This window comes from Lepidochelys olivacea (assembly GCF_965140295.1).
Source record: "Lepidochelys olivacea isolate rLepOli2 genome assembly, chromosome: 11".
NCBI classification, from domain to species: Eukaryota; Metazoa; Chordata; order Testudines; family Cheloniidae; genus Lepidochelys; species Lepidochelys olivacea.
In genome coordinates this window covers 25,932,379-25,955,732 of record NC_140421.1, presented here as the reverse complement: position 1 = coordinate 25,955,732, position 23,354 = coordinate 25,932,379, and the positions used below count along the sequence as shown (strand labels likewise).

The window sequence follows — 23,354 nt, the reverse complement described above, 5'->3', positions numbered from 1 at the left end:
AATCCTACTTGTTTTACTCATGTGAGTAACCCCATTAATTTCAAGTGAACAGGATTTGGCCTGTATTACATTGTAATAAACCATCTCTAGAGATCCATGCAATCCTTGGAGACGATTGAGTAAATTAAGGGCAAAATTTAAATTTTAAAGCTAAATTTCCATGTGTCAAATCCATCCATAGTGTGATTTCACTAAGTTTACTGGAGTTGCACTGAGATGAATTTGGTTCCTCTCCTCTTTCTTAAAAACAACCAGGTATCAAAAGTTTGTCTGAATATTTAAACAGTAGCAAATCACTTTAATCAAAATGTGAAAGATTACCTTCAAAACCAAAAATTATCTCTCAGTTAAAGTATAAGATAGGGTACTATTAATAAAAAGACAAGGAGGACTTGTGGCACCTTAGAGACTAACAAATTTATTTGAGCATAAGCTTTCGTGAGGTACAGCACACTTCATCGGATGCATTCAGTGGAAAATACAGTGGGGAGATTTATGTACATAGAGAACACAAAACAATGGGTGTTACCATATACACTGTAATGAGAGTGATCACTTAAGATGAGCTATTACCAGTAGGAGAGCGGGAGTGGAAAAAACCTTTTTGTAGTGATAATCAAGGTGGGCCATTTCCAGCAGTTGACAAGAATGTCTGAGGAACGGTGGGTGTGGGGAATAAACATGGGGAAATAGTTTTACTTTGTGAAATGACGCATCCACTCCCAGTCTTTATTCAAGCCTAAGTTAATTGTATCCAGTTTGCAAATTAATTCCAATTCAGCAGTCTCTCCTTGAAGTCTGTTTTTGAAGTTTTTTTTTTTTTGTTGAAGAATTGCAACTTTTAGGTCTGTAATCGAGTGACCAAAGAGATTGAAGTGTTCTCCGACTGGTTTTTGAATGTTATAATTCTTGACGTCTGATTTGTGTCCATTTATTCTTTTACATAGAGACTGTCCAGTTTGACCAATGTTTATGGCAGAGGGGCATTGCTGGCATATGATGGCATATATCACATTGGTAGATGTGCAGGTGAAAGAGCCTCTGATAGTGTGGCTGATGTGATTAGGCCCTATGATGGTGTCACCTGAATAGATATGTGGACACAGTTGGCAATTGGCTTTGTTGCAAGGATAGGTTTCTGGGTTAGTGGTGTTGGTGTGTGGTTGCTGGTGAGTATTTGCTTCAGGTTGGGGGGCTGTCTGTAGGCAAGGACTGGCCTGTCTCCCAAGATCTGTGAGAGTGATGGGTTGTCCTTCAGGATAGGTTGTAGATCCTTGATGATGCTTTGGAGAGGTTTTAGTTGGGGGCTGAAGGTGATGGCTAGTAGCTTTCTGTTATTTTCTTTGTTGGACCTGTCATGTAGTATGACTTCTGGGTACTCTTCTGGCTCTGTCAATCTGCCATAGTCTACCAAATCCTATTAAGGAATGGGATGACCAGCTCCTAAAGCACCTATCTATAATGTATAGCAAAAAAGTTGCATGTTTATGGGAGACCTCAGTCTGCCTGACATATGCCAGAGGTCTCAGACAGCCAGTGTGAAAATATCCTCAATTTCTAAATGTTACAGATGACAATTTTCTGATTCAAGAAGTGTTGCATCTAGCACAGAGGGATTGATGGATAAAGAGGAATTGATCACAGAACTAAAAATTAGTGGTTTAGGTGCAAGTGAGCATGATTTGATTGTATATGTTACGTGCAAACAGAATAAAGTCCGAACCAGTAATATAATTACTTTGTGCTTTAAAAGGGCCAAGTTCACAAAGTTGGAAACATTTATAAGCCAGATCAGTGTGGAGAAAGACTTTACACAGAAATATGAAATAATTGGGGATTGTTTAAGAACACTTTTATTAGAAGCTTCAAAAGCCACACAATCAAGAAAGAAGAACGCACTCGTTTAAAAAAACAAACCTAGCTGAGAGGAAAAGTGAAGGAAGCTATAAAAACAATATATAACAAATGGGAAAAAAAGCAACATTGATAGAAATGAATATAAATTAGAAGCTAGAGATAGTAGAAAATTGATAAGGGAACAAAAAGGACACAAGGAGAAATCTCTGGCCAGCAGAGTTAAGGACAATAAAAAGGAATTTTTAAAAAGTATATTAGCAACAAAAAGATTGACAATGGTATTGGTTCATTACTAGATGGAAATGGTAAATTGTCAATAATAAGGTAGAAGTGTTCAATAAATATTTTCATCCTATACTGGGCAGTGGGGGGGGGGGGAGCCAGATGAGGTAGAAATATCGTGTGATGGTCAAACACTCTCCATTCCAATAGTAACTTAGGAAAATGTTAAACAGCAGCTATTAAAGTAAGACATTTTCAGATCAGCAGATCTGGATTACTTGCATCCATTTAAAGAGCTGTCCGAGGAGCTTGCTAGATCATTAATGTTGATTTTTTTTCACTAACTCTTGGAAAACTGGGGAGGTTCCAGATGACTGGAAGAAAGCTACTGTGCCAGTATTAAAAGGGATAAGTGGCTCTCCAGTCTAGCACACAAAGGTATAACATCCAGTGGCTGGAAGATGAAGCCAGACAAATTCATATTGGAAATAAGGTTCAAATTTTTAACAGTGAAGGTAGTTAATCATTGGAAAAACCTACCGAGGGTTGTGGTGGATTCTCCATTACTGGTCATGTTTAAATCTTTTTCTAGAAGAGATGCACTAATTCAAACAGGTATTATTTCAGAGAAGTCCTATGGCCTGTGTTCTACAGGAGGTCAGATTAGATGATCATAGTGATCCCCTCCAGCCTTATAATCTATGAATTGTTGATACGATACACAGGAGTTATTATTGAGATATTTCTGGCGCTTCAACAATATCCAGCCTAGTTTTTAAAGGCAAAGTGATGTTTCTTTCTAGGACTTATGTTGTCTCACCAGAAAACTAGGAACCACAGCCAATGGGAGCTGTGGGGGTGGCACCTGCAGACAGCGGCAGTGCGCAGAGCCACCTGGCCACACCTCTGCCTAGGAACAGCCGGGATGTGTCACCACTTCTGGGGAGTCACCCAAGGTGAGCGCTGCCCGGATCCGGCACTTCAAAACCCCACCTATGCCCCGCCTCCTTGTCCCCTCCCAGAGCCCATGCTCCTGCGCCCCAGCCCTGTGCCAACTGGACTATAAACTAGACTTTCAATGCAGATCCGGTTTATAGAGCTTTCTGGTTGGTGAAGTGCCAGATAAAACAGCTTTTACTGTACATATATTTAAGATGTCACAGGAAATGAAATTGCAGCCTTTTTATGCACTTTTGTGAGTGGGGAAGTGCAGGACCGCATACATTACAGACTACAGGTCTTGAACTCTGGTCCACAGGGCTCTTTAGGCTTAATAAGTTCCAGCATACTACCCACTGACCTGCTCACTGCTCTCAGTAGAGAAGCTGAACACTGAAAGAGGACCCTAGTCCTGGGACCTATTGGCAAAATGCTGGGCATCCTGATTGGTTCACAACTCCTATTTAAACCCAACAGAGGAGCAGGCAGTTGTTTATGTAACTGGGTTCATGCTGCTTTGGACTGTTTCCCCTGCAATACATGGTCCTACTGCCTGCTGCTGATCTTCTGATCACCAGAGCCTGCCTGATTCCTGGTTTGCCCTCTGGCATATCTTGGACTGTGGTCTCTTGGTATTCTGACCCTGTCTGCCTCTGGATGCCTGACTCTTGGTTTTGCCCTCTGTCCTGCCTCAGATTCTGACATCCTGGTAGCTGACCAAGCCTCACTCCTGCACTGACCATTTGGTTAGACTACCCATGTCACCATAATGATAGTGTGCTAACCTCGAAAGCTTTGGTATGTATTTTTGGCTTTGGGGTTTAGCCACAAAGTATGATATTTATACTGCAAAGCAAGCCTAACAGAAACTGCACTTCAGAGGTGTGAATAGCAATGCGGACCAAAGGGCTGCACTGTAACTCCCTTATGTGGACCCTGGGCATGACTTAAAAGGTTTCTAGTTCATATTAATGTAATCCCTTCAAACATAATTACATTAATGCAAACTAAGCATCTTCTAGGTCATACCCGAACTCCTCTATGTGGATGCTGTGAGCATGTCTACGCTTCAGTTAGATACCTGAGGCTGGCCGGAATTAGCTGACTCAGGCTCGTAGGGCATGGGCTTAGGGGCTGTTTAATTGTGTGTAGATGCTGAACATCAACACCACAGTTAAACAGCCCCTTAGCCCAAGCCCTGTGGCCCCGAGTCAGCTGGCACTGGTCAGCCAAGGGCTTTACTTGCAGTATAGACATACTCTTACAACACAGTACTCCTGTGCACACTGCTGTTCACAGCCGCAAAGTTAGAACTGCGGGGCAGTGCAGACATGACCCTAGTTTCTGCCTAGGATCTGTGACAGAATAACTCAGCATGCATAGATCCTTGTTGAGGTCCTCTGCAGCAGAAAGTCTATGTGGGTGTTACGGGTTGGTTTAAACTTCATTGAAGCTGGTGGGTATACCAGCTGCCTTTCATTCAGGATAACTGTAAAAAGCAGTTGAATTCCTTTAAGTAACTGGACTCAATAGGAGAAATCATCCAAAACACAAATACATGGCAAGGCTTGAACAGAATCTGAAACATGTGGCTCAAGGGGTTTCCCTGAGGACTGATATAACAAACTCATGAGCTAGGGCATTGATTGGTAGAGCTGTGCATGTCTGTACGTGTGTGAGAGAGAAGTAGTGAGAAACTTCAGAGAAGATGGGAAAGAAGCAGATGAAAGCCAAGGACACAGCCAGAAAGGCAAGGTTAGTGTGACCAGGAAATAGGACTTTATGTGCACTTCCTGTAAAAAACCAGGATTGCATCAAAGAAATAGTTGACCCCATCAGTCATTTTCTTCCTAATGGAAACAACCTGCAAGACCCCCTAAATTGCCTAACTGCTCAAGTCAGAAGGGGCAATACTGTTGTCAATGGTGGGATCCTGTTTCCAAGAAAGAAATTGTGAGTTGTCATTCAAGGTGAGCAAAGCTAAAACAAATAATGGAGGTGCTTGCAGAAATCAAAAATCTCCAAAAGGAATTGAAAGAAGACAGAAGGAGTTAAAACAGGATTTAAAAGGTGAGCCAGAGATTTCACAAAAAGAATTAAAGCAGCATCTCGAGACTTCTCAGAAGGAGCAGAGAGATGACTTGTAGGTGGAGATGAAATCTCTGTTGGAGTAGCAAACTGCAAAGGATTTGGACAGACTGGGAAGCACACCTGCAATACTCCCAGTCTGGAATGACAAGATGAACCAATGAGGTAACCAGCAATCTGAGTGCCATAGAGCAGAAGCTTTTCCATGAAGTAAGGCAAAGCTTTGGTTACCTTGGCACTTGTCAGCAGAGATGATCTGCAATAATGACTTAAGGAGCTGAGAAATCACCTTGAGAAGGAAATTAAAGGGTCACAGGCCACCGTGGAAGTTAGTTGCCTGGATATGGAATTGGAGCAGACAGAAGACAGGGGAAAGACTGGACGTCGCAACAGTTTTCTACTCCATTTGTAACTCTCAGAGGGGAAAGACTTACAGCTCATTTCAACTTCATAGTCCAAATGAATGCTCAGCAGATGGGCAGAAAAAGGGGGTGGTCCAGCTCTGATAGTGCTAAAGAACTTACCTTAGTCTCTTTGCATATTAAGGACTTTTATCCAGAAATGTGGAGCCAGCTATCAGTCTGAGCTGGCCAAGGCACAGCTATGAACTAGAAGGAGAGAGAAGAATCTCCAACTGAACTGACAGAGGAACTGAGGAGACTTGTGTTCCTGGCATATCTAGATACCAAGTAGGACTTCCAGGAGAAATTGACAGTGGATCAGTTTATAGATGCTTAGTTGGACTCTGACTTGTAGATCAAGTTCAGCAAAAGGAGACCCAAGATACTCCAGGAGGTTATGGAAATTGCCATGGAATTTGAATTATTCCTTGCAGCAGAAGAGGAAGCAGCTGGGAGTGAGGAAGACAGAAGCTGATCATCATCAAGCCCTTGCAAATTAAACTGTTTAATATGTATGATGGAAAAGGGAATCTAATATTGTTTGACATTTTTGAATAAGTGATAAATATAATTTGTAAAACAAGGGACATTGGCAATAATACAAAATTAAGGGCAGCTGTTGAGTTAGATGCTGATGTTTGAAAAAATTGGTCACAAAAATGCCAATTATAAATACAAAGCTGTCCAGAACTGTGTCATACATTTCTAGTGAAAGCCCCCTCTCCCAGTTCAGGAAACACTGGGACATCAACCTGAAGGGACAGTTAGACAGTAAAAAGGTCATCCCCGCACTTTTTATTTAAATCTAGACAGTTAAACAGTAATGGGAGTTTGGCTATTAAGTGAGTAGTAGGATCTGTATGAACTTCATTGGAATAGTGGACACTGGGTCAAATGTAACAGTTATTAGACCAGATATGCTAAAAAGCCTAGGGACTAGGGGACCCAAAACAGAATCACTCAATTGGTCTCAAATAGAGAGAGTGCCTGGGAAATGTGCACCCATCCAAGAAACTGGGCCTATGGGGTTTGAAAAGCAGATCACTAGAATTTGAGCATGAGAACTAGATAGCCAAGGTAGTGAATGAGCTCATAATTGGTTTGGGTTTAATTATGGCTAACAGGTACGTAGCCTGTGCCAAGAAATGTCTTACAATGTGGAAATTCCCTTTAAAGATGTGGCTCAGATGAAACAAATTATTTGTAGGCATTTGGTTTGCAGTGGACAAGTTGTCCTGCCTCCAAGGGCAGAAGTGTTAGCGGCAGCTAAGGCAAGATTGAAGTAATTGAACTTGCTTTTGAGACCCAGTGTCTCAGGGGAGTCTTAGCTGTCCTTTTTTCAGAGTAGCAGCCATGTTAGTCTGTATTCGCAAAAAGAAAAGGAGAACTTGTGGCACCTTAGAGACTAACAATCATCACGAAAGCTTATGCTCAAATAAAATTGTTACTCTCTAAGGTGCCACAAGTCCTCCTTTTCTTTTAGCTGTCCTTGTGGATCTGAATCAGGAACAGATTCCTGTTCATCTGCTGAATGTTTCTGGCATTAAGGAAATAGTGCAAAGGGAAACCACAATAGTAAAATGTGAACTAGTGGATCAGTAAATGCTTCTATAGAAGAAAACCACAAAGGGAAGGAGATGGAGGTGATCTCCCAGAGTTTCTGTTGGGCTTATTTCAGTGCAGTGCTGTACATTTTAAATGAGGGGCAGCAGAACAATCTAAGACTTTCTTAGGTGAAAATAACTGCTGATTCCTAATCAGAAAGTGTATTGCACTGGTCCAGCACAAGATAAGTACTTAATGGGCTGGCTTACCCCAATATCCGCCTCACCATTTACCAGTAACCAAGAGGGAAAGAGGCATTATATGGCATTGAAAAATTGTATCCGGAGGCCTTCAACCGGTTGTTGGGCCTCACCCATAGCGCTGGTTAAGGAAAAAGGTGGCAGCACAGATTCTGTGTGAACAACAGAAAAGTAAATGAAGTCACTTTAAAGGATTCATATCCATTAGCATGTGTAGATGATAACCTGGACACTGTAGCTGGTTCAATTTGATTTTTCTCACTTAATCTTAAAAGCGGGTATTGGTAGGTGGAAGTAAATCCAAAGGACATGGACAAGACTGCTTTCATGGCAGCATAAGGCCTATGGCAGTTTGTAGTGACAGCTTTTGGCTTGTGCAGTGCACCAGTCACTTTTGGGAGGTTAGAGGAGAGAGTATTGCATGACATGCCTCTCATCTTGTCTGCTATACCTAGATCATGTCCTGGTGCATGCCAAAACCTTTGACCAAGAACTGATGCAAATGATCTGTGATAACCTTAAAGTTGCCAATCTGAAATTGAATCCAAATAAACGACCTCTTTTTGAAACAGTTCACATTTATTTGGGCACACAATCAGTAAGGTGGCAATTTCCATTGACAAAAAGAAAATTGAGGCTGTGCAGAACTGGCCAACTCCCTCGACGCTCGTAGATGTGCAGAGTTTTGTAGTGTTTTGCTGTTACCTACAGAACATTTATTTGAGTTTGCATGTAATGCAAAACCATTGCATAAGTTGTCTGAGAAAGGGAAAGTGTTTTAGTGGTCAACAGAGTGTGATTTAGCATTTTCAGAGTTAAAAAGGACACTTGTGACTGCTCCTGTCTTGGCCTATCTGTGTTTCAAAAAACACTTCATATCGGACACAGATGTTTGTGCCAGCAATTGGGGGCAGTATTAACAAAAGAGCATAAAGGACTTCAGAGCATGGTGGCTTATTATAGCAAAAGTCTAAGTTCTCCAGAGGGGAAATTAATGCACCATCTGGTAGGAAATCCTGGCATAGAACATTCTCACCACTATTTGTATGGGAGAAGGTTTGTCAGGACAGACCATGTACCTGACCTATGGCTGTTTTGAAGGGACAACTTGCCAGGTGAAAACTGCAGTGCTGTGGTTTCACAATTATGCAAAAGCTTGGGCACGAGCATGGTTATACTGATGCCTAGTCCAGATGACCTTGTTAGCAGGCTAACTGCAAACACTGGCTGGAGTTCTGTGGGGTTACTAAAACAGGGTTAAATTCTGCCATATGTATGAGTGTCCTTTTTTTTTTTTCTTTACACAAACCTCCTGTTATTTTTAATGTGAGTTCTGTATGCAGAACCATAGCCTAAACATTTTACCTAGGGCCTTGTACTGATGGACTTTGTGTGTGTGTGTAAAATTTGCTTTTAGGTGGAATGGGTATTGTATAACCTCTTTTAAACAAATTATTTTAAATGTAGGCCTCATACCAGGCCACAGAAATGGATTGTGCCTAATTCTCCTCTTGTTTACACCGGTTTATTGACTACAGTGGAGTTATGCTTAAGCTTACACCATGTAAGTGAAGGGATATCTCAAAGTGCCTCACAATCTTTTAATGTTTATTCTCCTACCATCCTTGTGAGATAGGGAAGTGTTATCTCCATTTTTAAAATGGGGAGTTGAGGCACAGAGAGGCTAAGTGACTTGCCCAAGGTAACCCAGGACTTCCTTCATGGAGCAGAAATTTGAGTTCAGATCTACCCTGTCCTAAGCCAGTATCTGAACCACTAGACCATCCTTCTTATTTATTTCATTTGTATTTCTACTACTCTAGGCTAAGAGTGCCCTCCTAAGGATCTAGGTGCCCTTGACAATCTTTGAAAAGTATGCATATAAACATTCATTAGTTATCCCAAGGTCAAATCAAATGACTACAGCAGGGGCTGCCAACTTGTGGCCTCAGAGCCACATGTGGCTCTTCAGTAGTTAATACACGGCTCCTTGTATAGGTACTGACTCCGGGCCTGGAGCTACAAGTGCCAACTTTCCGATGTGCTGGGGGGTGCTCGCTGCTCAACCCCGGGCCCTGCCCCTGCCACAGGCCCGGCCCCAACTCCACCCCACCCCTGCCCGTCCCCTCCCCTGAGCCTGCAGTGCCCTCACTCCCCCGCCCCCTCCAAGCCTCCTGCACACCACGAAACAGCTGACAGGCAGGATTGCCAGTGGGTGGGAGGCACTGGGAGCAGGATGGGTGAGTTGATGCAGGGGCTGCTGACGTATTACTGTGGCTCTTTGGCAATGTACATTGGTAAATTCTGGCTCCTTCTCAGGCTCACGGTGGCCACCCCTGGACTACAGCAATATAAATATAACAATTAATTATAGTGAGCGGAGGTGGCAGGGTTGTATAATTTTTGGTGGTGCCCAGAATGGGTCCAAGTCCTCCCTCCTGCCCCCCAACACCTGCCTAAGGCTCTGGGAGTAACTTTGGGTGTAGGAGGAGTCAGACTCTGGGAGGGAGTTTGGGTGCAGAAGGTGGGCTCTGGGCGGGGTGCAGGAGCAGGTGTGGGGGGTGGGCTCTGGGAGGGAGTTTGGGTGCAGAGTGCGGGGTCTGGGCTGGGGAAGGGGGTTGGGGTGCAGGAGGAGGGTTCAGGGGTGCAGGCTCTGGGAGGGAGTTTGGCTGCAGGAGGGGTGAGGTGTTGGGCTCTGGGAGGGAGTTTGGGTGTGAGGTACAAGCTCTGGGCTGGGGCAGGGGGTTGGGGTGTGGGAGACGGTAAGGGGTGCAGTGCTTACCTTGGGCAACTCCCCAAAGCAACCTGCATCCCCCTCTGGCAGCAGCTCCTGGGTGAGGGGCCAGAGGGGTCTCCACGTGCTGCTGCCTGCAGGCACCGCCCACACAGCTCCCATTTGTCGCAGTTAGCAGAGCTGGCACTTGGGGCATGAGCCACACACACACACACACCACACCCCCCCCCCCCGGGCTGCAGGGATGTGCTGGCCACCTCCGGAAGTGGAGCAGGTGGGCAGGAAGCCACCTTAGCCTCGTTGCGCTGGTGGTGGCAGGGGCCCCTGGACCTTTTAAATTGCCCCAGGGGGGGCCGGGGGGACACTCCAGGGGAGGTGCGTGGGGGTGGCAGCTGGGGCCAGGGGAGAGACCCAGCCCCAAACTTTGGTGGAGATGGGCCCCCCGGCTCTCATATTGGTGGAGCACAGGCACCACGGGCCCACACAACTCACCACCCCTGCAGGTGAGAGCACTCCCAGCTTCCTCCAGAAGCCAACACTTCATCTCCCACCTCACAACTGTCTTTTGTTCTCAAGATGGGGTCTTTGCTCAGTCTCCCTGTTGAGAAGTAGGGGAATTGCATAAATCATTGGAGCTTGCATTGTCTCTCTGACCCCCATCTCGCTCTGGGTTGGTTTCAAACAGTTCTTTAACGACTCTTCATTCCACCCGGACAGGGAGGTGACACCCAGCTATGTATTTTAGTCTGCCCTGGGAGCAAATTTAATTCCTTTTTCCTTCACTGGGTAACAATGTAATGTATGTAGGAAACTGAGGCACACATACGTTTAATAAAATATTCCAAAACTTTCCACTTCATCGCAACCTCTCTCACTGGCCTACATCAGATGTTTGGAAACTTTTTAAGTAGTACCCATTAAATTGGGTGAGGATCGTCATCTGATATTTCTGGCAAATGAAGCATTCAACGCGGCATGCATGTCTAGCCAAAAGAGTTTGTCAAATGGGTGAAGCACAACCCAGGGGGTCACCATAAAAGTTTCTAGAAGAGAAATCCTGATCTTTCAACCAAAATTGCAGTCAAGCAACTGCTCTGGTGGACTGAGCCCTTAAACCATGGGAATCTCTTTCCTGAGAGCTACTTAAGCTTCCATAATACTCTTTAATCCACCTTGATATTGAAATGCTAGACACTCTGGCACCCAGCTTCTGACTTCCATATAAGACAAATAGCTGTTTCAAATGTCTGAGTGCCTGTGTGCTCTCAAGGTAAATTGTTAGTGGCTGTAGGACATGACTGAGTGATGGGTTTTTTTTTTTTACATGTGTATTGGGGAGTTCAAGGAAAATCTTACTGAAAATAAGAATCTATCTTTTTTGGGGAGGGGTGGGGAAGGAGGTTGGGTCACCAGAAATCCTTGTTCACAATGATACAGCTAGAGCTCTTCTATCCAGAAAAAAAGGGCACTGCAATCTGGGGGACTAAGCACTAACAATTTGTTGTCCTAGATCTACCATTAGCCACAAGACCAACCATCCTCTCTTAGTTCACTGTGCAACCATGAAGAAATCAGGGATTGTCTTCCTGTGCACGTGCGCTACTTAACCCAAGAGGTCCCTGATCTCAGTTGGGCCTTTAGGAATTATTGTAACACCAACAACATTGTGAAGTAGGAGGATTTGGTAATTCCTCTGATTCTGAAAAATGAGATATCGATCACTGGCAGATCTCTCCCACAGGGTGACAGATATTTCAGAGCACATCTGTACTTATTAGCACTGAAGATTTTCCTAACAGGTGATTTCAAAATAAGGCATGATGGTTTGTTCCAAATAATTCATAAAGTGTGATCTCAATTTTTCCAACAGCTGAGACAGGAGCATAACTTCAAATACCAAAACCCAGGACAGACACATCAAGAGGGAGGGGAAAAAATCAAGTTTAAAAGGGACGCTAACTTGGAAACAACATCTATATATTATGCCTTACTAGTAATACAGACACATGGCTGTGTTCTGTCACCATTGTTTAGTATCTGCATTGATTGGTGGATAAGCTTGAGGTGGTATTGAGCTGACAGTCATTCTGCTTTCAGATCTTGAATATATAAATGACATTGTCTTGTTGGCTCAGTTTGGAGAATCATGGAAGATGATGGATGATCTGGTTGGGCAAGAAGCAGTGTGCATTGGTCTGATTATTCAATGTTGTTTCCAAGTTGATGGTGTCCCTTTTAAACTTGATTACTCCCCCCGCCCCCCTTGATGTGTCTGTCCTTGGTTTTGGTGTTTGAAGTTATGCTCTTGTATCAGCTGTTGGGAAAAAAAATTCTGTGGAGAGCCTTCCAAAATTTTTGATCTCCATCATTCTCAGAAAGAGTGTTGGTTCTGGAAATTTCGGAAGAATGACAGGTGATTGTAATACATTTTCTCTAAGACCATCCCTTTAAATCTGTTCCTGTTAGGTACTAAACACCTACACATGCAACTATCATGTAGAGATCATGTGACATATTGCCACGTTTGTGGTTAGTAGAGGGACCTGAGCTGGAGTCCTATTGGTATAAGAGGGAGGAGACAGCTAGCAGGACATTCTCTGTTAGGACACTGAACCTTTAGAATTTGTTTCCCCTTAAACTCAGGCTGTTCCTCCTTTATTAGCCTTCTCAGTATGCTACAAGGCTAATCTTTTCCCCTTAGAATGATGGGAAGTGCTGAGCACTGACTGTAAGGGACACTGGTGGATTTTGTGGAGGGGCTAATTAATTGTTATATTTATATTCATAGAATCATAGAATATCAGGGTTGGAAGGGACCTCAGGAGGTCATCTAGTCCAACCCCCTGCTCAAAGCAGGACCAATCCCCAATTAAATCATCCCAGCCAGGGCTTTGTCAAGCCTGACCTTAAAAACTTATAAGGAAGGAGATTCTACCACCTCCCTAGGTAACGCATTCCAGTGTTTCACCACCCTCCTAGTGAAAAAGTTTTTCCTAATATACAACCTAAACCTCCCCCACTGCAACTTGAGACCATTACTCCTTGTCCTGTCCTCTTCTACCACTGAGAATAGTCTAGAACCATCCTCTCTGGAACCACCTCTCAGGTAGTTGAAAGCAGCTATCAAATCCCCCCTCATTCTTCTCTTCTGCAGACTAAACAATCCCAGTTCCCTCAGCCTCTCCTCATAAGTCATGTGTTCCAGACCCCTAATCATTTTTGTTGCCCTTCGCTGGACTCTCTCCAATTTATCCACATCCTTCTTGTAGTGTGGGGCCCAAAACTGAACACAGTACTCCAGATGAGGCCTCACCAATGTCGAATAGAGGGGGACGATCACGTCCCTCGATCTGCTCGCTATGCCCCTACTTATACATCCCAAAATGCCATTGGCCTTCTTGGCAACAAGGGCACACTGCTGACTCATATCCAGCTTCTCGTCCACTGTCACCCCTAGGTCCTTTTCCGCAGAACTGCTGCCTAGCCATTCGGTCCCTAGTCTGTAGCTGTGCATTGGGTTCTTCCGTCCTAAGTGCAAGACCCTGCACTTATCCTTATTGAACCTCATCAGATTTCTTTTGGCCCAATCCTCCAATTTGTCCAGGTCCCTCTGTATCCTATCCCTGCCCTCCAGCGTATCTACCACTCCTCCCAGTTTAGTATCACCCGCAAATTTGCTGAGAGTGCAATCCATACCATCCTCCAGATCATTTATGAAGATATTGAACAAAAACGGCCTCAGGACCGACCCCTGGGGCACTCCACTTGACACCGGCTGCCAACTAGACATGGAGCCATTGATCACTACCCGTTGAGCCCGACAATCTAGCCAGCTTTCTACCCACCTTATAGTGCATTCATCCAGCCCATACTTCTTTAACTTGCTGACAAGAATACTGTGGGAATATTGCTGTAGAGTCATTTGATTTGATCTTGGGATAACTGACAAATATTTACTTTTCAAAGATTATCAAGGGCACCCAGACCTTTGGAAGGGCACTCTTATCCTGGAGTAATAAAAATACAAATGAAATAAATAGGAAGGAGATCCAATAGTTAGGACACTGTCTTAGGATATGGTAGATCTGAACTCAAATTTCTGCTTCACAATGGAAGTCCTGTGTGACCTTGGACAAGTAACTTAGCCTCTCTGTGCCTCAACTCCCCATTTGTAAAATGGAGATAATAATGCTTCCCTGTTTCACAAGGATGTTGTGAGAACAAACTTGTTAAGAGAGATCACTTCACTTACATGGTGTAAGTCAGTAGTAACTCCACTGTAGTCAATAAATAAACTAGTGTAAACGAGAAGAATTAGGCACAATACATTTTTGTGGCCTAGTTTGAAGACCAAATTTAAAATGTCTTCTTTAAAAAGGGTATACAAAATTAATTTCACATAAAAGCAAATTTTATACACACATACACACTTTTGGGCTCCAAAACTGCCCCAGTGGAGGCTTCTCTCCTCGGCATAGTTAATCCACCTCTCCAAGAGGTGGCAGCTATGTTGACAGGAGACTATCTCCCATCAGCATGGTGCTGTCTACATAGAGGTCGGCCAAGTGGTTGTTTCAGTTCTTGTGGGTACCACTTGGTGACAGCTGCAGTCCATTAATTGTCAGCGAGCCTTGCTGTATGCCTGGCCCATCCCATTTTACTATGCCTGCTTTCATCAATGACATCCTGCAGTCCACTCTGCTGTCTGACACTTCACTGGGGACTCGGTCGTGGATTGACATTCCCAGAATTCTTCTTTCCATCGCCCTCTCCCTGACAGACAGTTGCTGCTCCTTTGTCTTTGTCAGAGCCCACATTTTGCTGCCATACAACATTGCTGGCAGTACTGTTGAGTTGAAGAGGCTGGCACGTGTTGCCTTGTTGATTTTTTTCCTTGAAGGACATCTTTGATAGAATTGAATGCACTCCAAACTGCTTTCTTCGCGAGAGTTCAGCTTCCTGATTGTGGTGCATGTTAATTTCTTGGCCCAAATAGTCATATTGCACAACTGCTTCTGATTGTTCTCCCTTTATTATTTGGACTTTTGGCAAGCTATCAGACCGCATACATGTAATTTTGGAGCAGTTAATTTTCAGTCAGAGTTGGCTGATTTTTGTGTTTGAGTTCTTGCAGCATTTTCTGTAGTTTGGTAGTATTTTTGGCAATCAACACAATCTCATCCACAAATCTGAGATGGTTTAACTGCTCTTCGTTGATGTTGATTCTACCCTTCCAATTCATCCACCTCATTACCATTTCGAGGCAAGCTGTGAAGAGTTTTGGTGAAACAGTCTCCTTATTTCACACTTTTCTTAACTGGGATGCAAAGGGGAATATCTATAGTGCAGTCAGAAGTTGCTTCCTTTAATAGTTTGATGTAGTTTGTGTGATGTCCTGCTCTGCAATTGATCTCTATGCTGTCAAACCTTTTTTCATAGTCAACAAAGACAATACATAAAGGGAATTTGTATTCCCTTGAGCATTCCAATAGCTGGTTTATAGTGAAAAATATGGTCCATTGTGCTGAAATTCCTTCAAAAGCCTGCCTGCTCTCTTGGCTGCTGCTCGTCCAGACTCTGAGAGTTGGTTTATTATTTTGATAATAGCTTGTAGACATGGGAGGGCAAGCATATTGGACGATAGTACTTTAGATCTTCACGATCACCCTTCTTGTACAGCAGGATTGTGTTGAATTCCTTCCAGCTAGATGGTATCTTCTGCATTTCCAAGTAACAGCTAAACCTCTGAGCAAGGGTTTCCCAGAGGTCTTGGCCTCCATCTCTTATTTCAATTGTCAGTCCATCTTTACCAGGGGCTTTTCCTTTCTTCATATGGCGGACTGCATGTTGAACTTCGCAGACAAGGACTGGGAGTACATGCTCATTGGTCTGTTGACGTGTTGGTACAGGGACATTTATCGGAGGTATGAACAGTTCAGTGTAGAAATCTTTGCAGACCACTTCCATCCCTGTTCTGTCAATTACTGGTTTTCTGTCCCTGTTCTTTAGTGCCATTATTGTTGAACCTTCTTGATCAGTCCTAACAGCTGCCCCCAGGTCAGTCCAGGTCCCAGGGCATGAGGAATACATATTCCATGTTGTTCTCTAAACTGCAGAGGGAGAGACTGTACTACTTAAGTTGTTAGTCTTGAAGAGCACTCCTGGGGATCAGCTGACCATGCCCAACCTGGTAAAGTTTCATTGTGACCACCTGCATAATCCAGACCCAGTGCCCAGGTAGAGGAAGGGCACTCTGGAAGAGGGGGCTGTGTCAGGATCTGTGGACATGGACTAGAACTTGGGTGTGGAGACCCTGGGATGGCTGACATTCCCATAGTGCCACCAGGAGGGCATGCTGAGTCACATCCAGGAAGCACTCTGGAGACTCCAGCTTGGTACTACCTCTCATCTCCAGTCTCTAACCCTGGCCTGACTCTTGCTTATTGAATCTGGTTCTAGTGATTTCTCTGATCCCTGCTCACTGACTGCCATCCTTGACGTGTGAATCCCAGACCAGCTGTGGCTGCTACACCAGACCACCTACACCCCAGTCCCTTACAGTTAGTTCCCAACATATGCTGCAGAATACCTGGTGGTATTGAAAGGACCCATTTACGTGTTAGTGTACAGAGAGACACAGCTCATAAGATCCAGTGTAATACTAAATGCACTGCAAGCACCATAAAATTAATAGGTGCATTGTCAGTGCTATATTCATAGGTGTGCACCAAGAACCACAGAATTCCTAATAGGTCCCCAAATTGCAGGGCCAGGTGGAGCACAGTCCACCACAATGCATTACTGTGTCTCACTGTTAAAGTGCTCTTTCAATGCCTTCCTGAGTTGTATAGCTCCACATTGAGATCTTCTGATAACCGTGGTGTCTGGCTGCTCAAATTCAGTAGGGAGCCACTCCACGTCTGTCGTTCATCCAGGTGGCAATTTTCCCCCATTGCTTCACAGATATTATGCAAGACAAAGCAGGCAGCTACAGCTGTTTGGATGTCAGTGAGAAAAATATCCCATCTGGTGAGCAAAGGGGCACTGGTGGTGTTGAATTTGCTTTGGTAGATTAAACTGCCTTTCTTCACCTGCTGAGCCAGTAGTTAAATCTTTCCTTGGTGCTGTCAAGGTGACGGGTGTATGGCTTCATGAGCCAGGGGAGTTAGGGGGAGCCTGGGTCCCCAAGATCACTATTGGCATTTCAACATTGCCAGTGATAATCTGCCAGTTGGGCAAGAAAATCTGCACTTATAGCTTTCTGAACAGTCCTCTGTCCTTAAAGATGCGAGCATCATCCACTTTCCTTGATCAGCCAAAACTGATGTTGGTGAAGCATCTCCAATGACCCACCAGTACTTGCATAATCAGAGAGAACTAGCCTTTTCTGTTGATGATGTATTCTGTGGCAAGATAGTCTGGTGCTAAAACAGGGATATGTGTGCTGTCGTTCCACCACAGTTCAGGAACGCCATTGCTGCAGATCCATCCATTATGTCCTGCACATTGTCGAGAGTCACAGTACTGCATAGCAGGGGATGGTTAATGGCCCTACACACTTGCATGACAATGGCCACCCATAGTGGATTTTCCAACTCCAAAATGATTTCTCACTCCCTGGTAGCACGGTGTTGCAAGTTTCCACAGTGCAATCACCATTCACTTCTCCACTGTCAGTGCTTCTCTTATTCTTGTGTCCTTGCACTGGAGGACTGGGACGAGGATGGCACACAGATCCAGGAATGTGGCCTTGTGCATATAAAAGTTCTGCAGCCACTGCTTGTGGTCCCAAGCCTGCAATACGATGTGATCCCACCAGTCAGTGCTCATATTTTAGGACCAGAAGCAGTGCTCTGCCATTTGCAGCTGGTCTGTGAACGCCACCAACAATCTTGAATTGGTTCACGCTATGTCCCACAGCGTTCAGACCTCCAGGAAAGCATCATGTTCCCTGCGGCTCTTCTTGCGGCTTTGCAAAAATTGGAAGATTGTGTGTCGTGTGCTTGCAACACTCATGTCAATAGTGCAAGTTCCAGGCTTCTGTCAGACATGGCAAACAGCAACAAGTCCCACACAGGTTTCTGGGATTTTCAAAAAAGGTACAAAAATTATTGGATGGAGATGGCATTATGGTATGGAAAAAGTTGCATGAGGGGAACTTGACCCCGCAGTCTCTGTCACCCCTGTGTGACTCATTTCTGCTGCATCATGCATTGCCAAAACTTCCCAAAAGACCGTGTGCTGGATGGTGGTGAGTTGCATATTGGAATAACTACCCATGGTGCACCACACTATGCATCAAAACAAGCACTCCTGGTGAGGACACGCAACACCAAAGCAAAGAGCCAAGTATGAATGCACTCAAGTGATATACTAACTGTGCCAGGTTTATGTCAACATAACTTACGTCCGCAAAAGTTTGTAGTGTAGATATGCCTAAGTGAGAGGCGATTCAAACCCTTAGATTTTCCATGAAAGTTTGTCCTTCATTTTGAACAGCTACACTCTAATATAAATTGGTTCAACCTGAATTATAGTGAATACATATGGACTAAATCATATATAATATAACCACATGTACCATACTCTGTAATGAGCACCAAAATTTTAGCATATGGGGTACCATGTAATGTAATGCTTTGTTTTTAAAAGCATTATTTTATATTTGAATGTTTTCTTAACTCTTTACTTTAATCCAAATAGTGTCATATTGAATTATTTTTTAACATTTGGGGTAGGCTTTTTAAAACAAATTTGATATAAATTAAAAATACTCAAATTTAATTGATGGTAAAATTCATATTATCAGAAGAGATATTGCCTTCATACAAATGCCCAGCAAACTGTGCCATCGATGTTTCCAGAAGGCAATGAACAAAGATTTTCTCAATACATGCAGCACTACATTCTCTTTAGTGGGTTAGTTTCTAATTAGTATTCAGGTGGTGCCTAGAAGAAATATATGAAAATAAATGCTAATGCTGTTTCATTAATACCTTATGACTATTATTGTGATTTAACATGTAGTCTATCACAATAATGGCTGTCCCTATATATCATATTGCTATATATATGCTATATGTTCATATATTTTTTGCCATATGTATACTTTTTTGGTCTGTAGTTCAGTCTTTCAATGGTAGGACATGAGTCACTGTTTTTACTTTGCTTTACCGGAATATTCTGTCACTGCTATCTCCAGTGCTGATATCCTGTCTTGGTGGATGTATAGAAATTAATGTCTCAAAATGTGCTGAAATCTGATCCTAGAAAGACAGAATTTCTGAGTGAGACACTTGGCAATAGAGATATAGCAGTGCTGTCCATGATTTAATCAGTGCTGTTTTATATGGTTTGGTTTTATTAATATGTAATATTCCAAAGTACCACAACATACACAGCATGAAAAACACTTTGCAAGTGCAGTTATTGCATATTGTTGTGTCTGTGAACCTTCTACATTTTTTTAATGTTAAATTTGCCAAAGTTAATGTGTTACAAAGTAACAAGCTACCAAGTTAGTTAGCTGTCTCTTCCCTGAAGAAAATTACTATAATGGTTACTTTTGCTAAAATGCAATTACTGTCACTGTAACAGTCAATCATATTTTCTTGCATAAGGAACTTTTAGCTACTTCTGAATGCATTAAGGAACCTAAGATCAAGTTGCTCAGTGTAAAATTAGATGCAGAAATCACATACTTTTTAGTGAAATCTAGTGAAAGTTGTATAAAAGCGGTTGTCCTTGAGATCATTTAAAAAAAAACAACAACCCAGAGATGTTAAAGTCCTTTGATGAAATATAGCTTTAATATAGCTGTAGCTCACAAAAGCTTATGCTCAAATAAATTGGTTAGTCTCTAAGGTGCCACAAGTACTCCTTTTCTTTTTGCGAATACAGACTAACATGGCTGCTACTCTGAAGCATAGCTTTAATGACTTGTAAAAGAGAAAATAGCTTAAAAATACTGTTACTGCTGTACATGGCACAGCCTTAACTGACTAGATCCTACATTCCATTTACCAGTTCAGTGAAAGGGACTAAAAGATCTAATAAGCAATCTGGACTCCCTATGCTTTTAGTCTCTGCTGTATGGCTGTTTGCCCTATCTTCCTGCTGTTCTCTCTTGCAGTCCTGCTGCCTGCCTTTCTCCCCTTGCCATCCCTGTTCCCCTCCTTCCTCTTTTTACCTATCCCTCATTTCCTTCCCCATTGTGTCTCTTCTGAATCTCTTGGTCTTTAACTACTTTATTCCTGCCACCTCACCCCACTCCTATCCCCAATTTAAAAGAAATCTTTAGCTTAGAGAAAAGATCAGCAGGGAAAAAATGTACTGCTGATGCGACTGCAGCTAGTAATAATAATTTTTAAAAAGTGATACATTTGAGTCTCTTTTGCCAGTAGATCAGTTCCAGAGCTAGCGTTTGGGGGACGAAGAAATATCAGAGCTAATCTCAGTTCCATGCACCCTCATCTGTGCATCCATGCAAGGGACAAGGACAGGCCCTTACATGGAGGCAAGGGGAATTATTTCAGAGGCCCATTCAAAAATACTAAGACTGCTTTGAACTATTTGCAGGACAACTGACAATGCCTTGCTCTAAGGAAGATTCCTTCCCTCTAATATTTCCTGATAACATATGAGGAGTAATGCTAGAGAACGATTTCCAAACAGGTAGCTGTATACACATTTATCTTCCATTACAAATTGGCCAAGAATACAAATTAGCATTTCTTAAAAGATAGCTTACAAAAGTCACAACCACAAGGTTTCTATTTACTAATAATTAAAGCGGAACAACTGGTTTTTAAGATAATTTGGTAATTTCTTTCCAAGTTTTGAAGCAAGGAAACTGGGATACAGCATTGCTTTGCTAACTATAAGAAGTTGCATTTTGTTTGTAAGGCAATCATGTTACATTCTTTTCTCCTACTTCTGCTCCTCCTATTTCTGGCTAGAGCTGATGTTCTATGTTTGTACTACAAAGTCATGGTAACTGGAAAAGAAGTGAGAAATACTACCAAAGTACTGGATTTAAAAAAAAATCACTGAATACCTTATTGTTTGTTTAATGGCTTGGGCATTGATCTTTGGGAATGCATCTTGTAATTTTTATTGTATCTGATAAGTGAATTTATGATATTAGATAATTATAATATTAAATATGATTTTAACATCACAATTGAAAAATATGCAAAAGAGTATTTTGTTTGAATTTTCAGTATGAAACATCTTAGCTAGAACAATAGAAAGTTTTTAACTTCCCCTTCTGCAGAGAAGACCCAGGTTTTAAATTTTCCAAAATTACAAATGATTTTGGGTACTCATCTTAAGACACCTTAAAGAGAGCTTATTTGCAGACAGTGCTGACCATCACCTGAAAATAAGTCCCCTTTTACAGTATCTCAGTTTGGGCATCCAAATATTGAGGCACCCAAAGTCAATAATAACTTTTGAAAATGTTGGACTTGATAGTCTGGACTTCTGCAAATCTGCAGTCAGGCTGTGGAAGCTCCAGAAAGTCTGGTAACTTAATGTTTTATTTAAACCACAATATCTCCACAGATAACTTGGTTAAGTATGGAACATACATGGTGAAAACTCAGCAGGCCATTCTTGTTTTCATGGTAGTATTTCATATTTTGAAGTTCATGCTAATACATACTGATTTTTATTGTTATATATTTTTCTGCAATAAAATAAGAAATTAATATAAATCATATAATATAAATGACAAGGCTTGGTTTATCATGCATGCCGCACATGTGTAGATACTTAGAGAAATAGTCCCATTGGTTTCAGTTGACCGCATGCATAATTAAAGATGTGCCAGACTGTGCCCAGGTATTGTGTAATCATTTTTTTAAAAGACATAATTTTGCTTTCTTCATTCTTTTATACATCATATTTGAGTGGAAGAAACATTTACAACTTATAAGAGGTATAATCAGGTCACCTTTTGTTTAAAAATATGGATATATTTTCATTTCCCCATATACAATTAAGCAAATTATTATTGTAACTGTATTTTAATAGTTTCTTCAACATAGCAGAAGAAATGTTACTTATCAGCAAAGAGTCATGTAACTAATGGACATCAAAACATTACTAATAATATCCATTGTTTTGTTGGTAATATTGTCTTTTTTTTATGCTGTGTGAGTTAGTGTTTAATTAAAAATCTATAAACACAATTTTACTTTTTAAATTGTATTGTGATTTATTTTAAAAAGTTATCCAGTGTAAAACTTCAGGTTCCTTAGACATATTTTAGAGAGATCATTAACCAACTGTTGTTTAATAGCTACCATTCCCCAACAAAAGTCAGCCCCTAACTAAACTCTCCACTCCCCCACTAACCTTAGTATTGTGGAAGTATGAAATGCATAATAGTATGGAATGCCATGGAATATGGCTGAATGCTATACTAACCTATTCTGTGCCAAATTCTTCCCCAAATTATTGGGTAACCAACCGTTACACTACTAAATGATTAACCCACATACTACATTAGGTGGAGAAATTTGGAGAAACACTTCTTGAGTAGGACTGAGAGAGAGGTTATAGTAGAGTAAGCATTTGAAACCTCAATTGGCCGTGGAATAACCGAACAGAACACAGCACAAAAGTGACTTGTGTAAAGCTCTGGCAGAAAGTGGAATTAGCAATATATGTAATGTGACATGTACAAGCATAAATACAATAATACAGGCTGTACACTTAATTTAACAAGTGAGGAACTTGCTTAAAGCACATAATGCATCTAATCAACAGTTAACTAGATTTTTTTTCCTTTAGGGAACGTTTCTGAAAGTAGATAGTTCATGCTAACTTACTTATATTTACAGCATGCACTTAACATAAAACCTTCATTCTACTTGCAGCCTACACACTGATGCGGGGTGTGTGTGTGTAATTGTGCCTTGTTAACAACGTGACATTTGATGTCTTTCCTACGGGGATAAAGGAAGAAAGGAGGCTATATGTGTTCACACTGCATGTAGAAAAGACTTGAATCTTAGCATGTGTACAGGTAAGAGCACATAAAGTAGATAATCTGGTTCTTACCAACAATGAGCACATAAAGAGAAGTAAATCAATGCACTTGCCACTATGGCAAATCAGAGCCTGGAAAAAATATTTGCTTTACAAGTCTATGGTAGACATGACCAAGAAACCTGTTTTCCTTGAAGAACCGATTATGATGAAGATGGTAAAGCCAGTGTCAGCCGAATGCACCAGTAATTCCTTACTAAACTAAAGGATTTCTCACTAGACTACAAAGTATATGCTCTCTTGTTTATCAAA

General features: G+C 42.2%; 1 long non-coding RNA gene across 1 annotated transcript in view; it reads left to right on the top strand.

Annotated features, from left to right (window-relative positions):
* LOC311528336 overlaps window positions 1-23,044 on the top strand; it is a 36,719-nt gene extending 13,675 nt beyond the window's left edge. Inside the window, exon 3 of the long non-coding RNA XR_014713576.1 lies at window positions 22,931-23,044. This is a non-coding gene — a long non-coding RNA (uncharacterized lncRNA). The remainder of the gene's footprint in view (window positions 1-22,930) is intronic.
* Window positions 23,045-23,354: the final 310 nt, after the last annotated feature.